The 5,808-nt window shown below is 34.6% G+C and overlaps 1 pseudogene; it reads left to right on the forward strand.

The window, feature by feature from the left end:
* The first annotated feature begins 368 nt into the window (after window positions 1–368).
* LOC112022685 (pentatricopeptide repeat-containing protein At2g17525, mitochondrial-like) lies at window positions 369–4,920 on the forward strand (annotated as a pseudogene).
* The last annotated feature ends 888 nt before the right edge of the window (window positions 4,921–5,808 follow it).

Consider the following 5,808-nt stretch of genomic DNA (forward strand, 5'->3'; position numbering starts at 1 on the left):
GGAGACCAAAGTTGAGGCATAGACCTATTTAAGACAAAAAGTTGAGGTATAGACAATTTTGCAAAGGATAATGCAACATATTAAAAAGTGTCCCTAATAATAATAATAAAAAAAGAGTGTCCCTAATAAAATATATTTACTTTATATGAAAATTCGTTTTGATAAGATTTGGACTAAAAGTTTATTTTTGTTCACCAAACTTTCGACTTGGCTTGAGTCCTACTTATACACGTGTCACCTATTTGATTAATTCAATGCAATTGAACAATGAACATTAAATTAGAACACTTTTGCATATATTCAGCCAAAAAAAAAAAAGAAAAAAAAAAAAGAACACTTTTGCATATGTGTCTCCATTCTGGTGAGTGCAATGCAACTGGGCATTGGACCCATCCTTACACCTAGACCCTAGTCCTGTACACTAAAGCTTTGCCCCAGATTTGGAGAGCTAAAAACAATAATCCATGTATTAAGAGATTGCTATTGGGCCAAAAGTATTTGGGTTGGGTTGAATGTCCGTTTCAATTAAAATTTTAATCTGAAGCAACCAAGCTTTATAAATTCTTTGTTATCAAAACCCAGTAGCCCACTCAATTCTTGTCACTGATCCACATAAACATTAACAAAACCCGAACCATCTCAAGCACTTTATGCTTTATTATACTACACAGTGATCAGAAGCAGAGCTTTGCATTGCATTCCTGGGACGACTCTGTGGTGGCTCGAGTTGCGTGACGATTTCGAATGAATGTTATCTTCAAGGTTCCTTTTTTATTGATCCTGGCTGATTTTGAGAAAATGGGTTTTGTTTGTTTGTTTATATAGTGTAGGCAAGGTGTTTGTTGTCAGTTCTGAGTGAGGATTTCGAATTAGACGAAAAACAAAATAGGACGAAAAACATTTATAAATTATATTTTTTGCATTACTTGTTGAAGCTGGGGATTATGAAAGATTAAGAGTGAAAGGTGATGAACAGCTCATGAAATAAAGATTGCAAATTTAAATGTATTGAAAAAATAAAACCACTTATAAAAATGTGAAGTTAGAAACAACATTAAGAAGGAAAAGAGTAGAGGGTTTAATTTGTTCATTATTGGGGTATATTTATTACTGTGAATGATAAAAATGATGATTATTTATAGTTCAGAAAATAGGAATAGAATAGGAGAGAGTTTGAAATGCCCAACGCAATCAGGTCAGCCCCTGATGAAGACATTTTCATCACGATCGTCTGTGGTCTAGGGTGGGCACATATGGTTAAGCGGGTGATCAAATTGCTTAACTTGGTTACTCAGTTTGGAAAGAAACCTTCTTTGAGGATTTTCAATTCCGTACCTGACGTTCTTGTCAAGGAAGATATTGATTTGGCTCAAGAGTTTTATTGGAAGAAGATGATGTGGAGCGGTGTTGAAGGCGATGAATACACTTTCGGGATCTTTATGAAGGGGCTTTGCTTGACTAATTGGATTGGTGATGGTTTCAAATTGTTGCAAGTAATGAAGTCTAGGGAAATCGTACCAAATACTGTGATTTATAACACATTACTTCATGCACTTTGCAGGAATGGGAAAGTTGGGAGAGCAAGGAGCTTGATGAATGAGATGGAGGAGCCTAATGATGTGACTTTTAATAACTTAATATCTGCGTATTGTAAAGAAGAGAATTTGGTTCAAGCTCTTGTTCTCTTAGAGAAGTGCTTCAATCTGGGGTTTGTGCCTGATGTTGTAACAGGGACTAAGGTGCTGGAAGTTCTCTGCAATGTTGGTCGTGTTACTGAGGCTGTTGACATTTTGAACAGATTGGAGAGTAAGGGAAGTGTGGTGGATGTTGTGGCTTATAACACTTTGATAAAGGGTTTTTTGTAGATTAGGGAAAGTGAAAGTTAGGCATTGCCTTTTGAAGGAGATGGAGAGGAAGGGCTGCGTTCCAAATGTGGACACATACAATATATTGATCTCTGGTTGTTGTGAGTCTGAAATGTTGGATTTGGCTCTTGATCTGTTTGATGAGATGAAAACATATGATATTAATTGGAATTTTGTTACATGTGATACATTAAGCGTTCAGGAGGGAGGATGGAAGATGGGTTTAAGATTTTAGAAATAATGGAGGAGAGTAAGGAGGGATCTAGGGGTTGTTTAAGCCCTTATGATAGTGTGTTATATGGTCTGTATAAGGAGAATCAGTTAGATGAAGCACTCACATTTCTGACCCAGATGGGGAAGTTCTTCCCTAGAGCAGTTGATAGGAGCTTGAGAATTTTAAGTCTTTGTGAAGAGGGTGCTATTGAGGATGCAAAGAAGGTTTTTGGTCAGATACTTGGAGGAGGGGGAGTTCCAAATGTTCTTTTTTATGACCGTTTAGTCCATGGATTTTGTGAAGGAGGGTATATGCATGAAGCATTTGAGCTGATGAATGAGATGGTTGGTCGTGGTTATTATCCACTTGCACCAACATTCAATGCTCTGATTAGTGGGTTCTGCAGGCAAGGAAAGGTCAGTAGTGCTTTGAAGCTCATTGACGACATGGTTGTGAGGGTTTGCAAACTTGATATAGGAAGTTATAATCCCTTGATTGATGCTTTTTTAGGAAGGGGGATTTTCAAAAGGCTTTTGGGCTCGTTTCACAAATGTTAGAAAAGGATATTGCTCCTGATTTTTCATCATGTTACTCATTACTTCTTAGTTGGTGTCAAGATACATTATGGTTAGCAGGACAGAACATGTTCCAAGTAAATTGTCTTTTACAGCAGATTGCTGAGATTTGAATTAATTTTAGCTACTGAGATATAGATGAAGTGTAAGACAAAATTTTCAACTTAGTGAATGTGAGTAAAAGTAAAGGCTGCATTAGCTTGTTCGTTATTTACCAATTCTGCTTTACCTAAATGGGAAATGAAGGTTTTTCATATATTCCAAGTTAAGAGGTTCAAGAGTTGAAGATAGTTTGAGGAAGGTGCTTCTTGGGAATGTAAGTAGAGATCTTCAGTATTATTTGATGTATGCACTTCTTATTACTAGCTTGCCTTTTAATTAATTTACTCCGGTTGAAGACCACACATTCAACCAGAAATAATTAGAAGTAAAAAAACTCTGAATAAAGAAATATAAAACATAGACACGGTTAAAAGAAACATATAGTAGCAATCCAGATCTATCTTTAATATTCATTAATAGAAAGAGACACTGGACTAATTTTTTATAATTCAGCATTTTTAAAGATATTTCGATTATCCCATCATATTAATTTTGATTTTGAAAATTACAAACTAAAATGAGAGATCATATTTCTTGTGTTTTAAATGCCCATTATTAATAGTATTCTCTATCATAGCAATCCAGTAAAAAAAAAAGGGCTTTTTAGCTAATAAGAGATGATATGCTAATGAAATTAACTCATTTTGAAGGTGAAATCACCATCACTCTGAAGCATATGATACTGGTTAGCACTTGGCAGTGGAAATGAAAGATGGAGTGGTTTTCCAATGATTGCACATCATCTGCTACCAATTGTAAGTCCTGGTTAAGGCCCATGTTCTCAAGTTCTGTCAATTTCATCATTGATATTCTTTGATTGGATCATTTCTACAATTAAAAAATATAGGGACATAATTTTCCATTAATTTGGTTAGGCAGTCAATTGACTTTATGCTTCTTAATGCAACCGTTGGCTGTTTACATCATTAAATTTCAATAAAGCACTCTTTAATATTGCATTTGTTAACTTACTTCCTTTGTGCTATAAGCGGTCCTGTCTAATAAATTTTCAATTCCTTTTTGTAGTAAAGAATCCACAAACCCTCATTCACTTGTCTTATTGATTTCTATTGTTAAGTTAGCTATGACAATCATAAAATTTATGGGAGATGGCTTTGCAATGAAATTTATCCACAATAATTCTATCTATTTTTTTTGGTGCCTAGGAATACTTTCTTAAAAAAAGAGCAAAACTAAACAGAGGAAAAGTGCTGCGAAAGAGGGATTTTACCTCCATCTCTATCTTAAGGACAAAACAAAACGGTCTGGAATGGATGAGATGGGGATCAATCCTGACATATTACAAAAAATGGCCCACTTAGCAATATTATGGGCTACAATATTAGTTTCTCTAAAATTGTGATTTACACCCAATCAGATAAAAATTGAAAAAGTATCTAGCTTCCTCAATTAGGTGTTCAATAGACCAATCAGGCTCCAGAGAGTGGTTCTGTAACTAGATAATAGCATTTAGAGCATCTCCTTCACAAACCCAATTTCCATATCCCAGTTCCGCAGCTATTATTATCACTAAGAGAGCTGCATGAGCTTCGGCCAGGGACTTTGATTCTTATTATCTGGATACTACTGCTACTATACATGCCTTTTCCTCTCTAACTGCAGCATCAAAATTAACCTTGACATGGGGGGAAGTGGTGAATTTCATCTGCAACTTCTTTCTCCAATCTCCACCAAGAAGAAACATGATCAGTGTATTCCTATTTAATTTTAAAATTAAGAGGATGGGATCAAGAACTTCCCTTTGTTGTTGATTCATAAGCTTGTTCCTAGTAATCCATATTATGATGTTGCTAATGGCTGCAAATAGTCTAAAGTTCCTTGCTTCTTCTATTGGAAATTTCAGCTTATCTTCAGGTTTGAGAAGTAACTTGGCCCAATTTATCTCTTCAAATTTGATTGGCCAAGGGGAGTGAGCCAGATAATTGGACACTTTATAAGCAAGTTCCAACTGTATATAAAGACCTATTTAGCAAAAATGAATGTAAGTCAAGCCCTTCATTCAGCAAAATGGAAAAAAAAAATAAAATAAAAAAAAAATTCAATGTAAAATTTTTTATGGGTTATGATTTATAGAAAGATTGGACTTCTTGTTCTGGTTTACACTACACACATTCTGAAATGCATATTCTGTTTTCTGCTATAATGTTATCATTTAGTGTTGCTTGAATATTGCATATATTGTATATGCAATTACTGCAAAAATATTTTGGGTATCTTTATTTTGGATAACTAAGTATGGCAGTTTGATATGCTTTGACTGAAGTGGCCTTGTGATTTAAAAAAATTCCATGGTCTTTACACTAAAAGGGGGTGTCATTAAGTTTTATGCTTTTACAACTCTGTCCCATCAATTAATCATGCCACAATGTAAGTTCTATGTTATTACTTGTTACAGATGTCTTCATTTATCTGTCAAAGTATTGGGGTCTCTATTTCCTCATCATGGATTTGGTAATACTACTAATAAGTTTATTTTAGGAAAAGCAATATTAATATAAATTATCATATTATTTGTAGGCTTCAGCCTTAGGACAAGACAGTGATTAGTGTAACTTCATCTAAATGATACGATAGTGGTAAGTGAGGTAAAAAGAGAAAGGTAATCTCTCTAGATGTTTTTAGAGTCTTGAAGGTTGATACCTGATATCATGACTAATATATTTGTTTAGGAAATAGGGAAGATAATGATACCTTTCCTCAATTTTTAGGCTTTTGTACAATAAGAACAAGGATTACGATGATTCTTTAGAGTGCTTAGGGTAATTCACTGCGGAATTTGTATAATCGTATCCAAGAATTTTGAAGTGAGTGGTCAAGTCTGAAGAAAGCTAGTCATCAAATCAGATAAAAGCGCGACTAGCTGCCAAAGGAAGGTTCATTGATTATGTATTGAATAGAAATTTATGCTGTTAGTGGGGGAATTCCTTTTTCTGTTATGTATTCTAGAGTTGATTGAATTGTAGTTTTAGCTGTGTTTCTCTTTGTATCTGTAATTGAGTTTGTGCATAGACTTAGATAAGTCTTTGGGTTT

This window comes from Quercus suber, unplaced genomic scaffold (assembly GCF_002906115.3).
Source record: "Quercus suber isolate HL8 unplaced genomic scaffold, Cork oak 2.0 scaffold_467, whole genome shotgun sequence".
In the NCBI taxonomy this organism is placed as follows: domain Eukaryota; kingdom Viridiplantae; phylum Streptophyta; class Magnoliopsida; order Fagales; family Fagaceae; genus Quercus; species Quercus suber.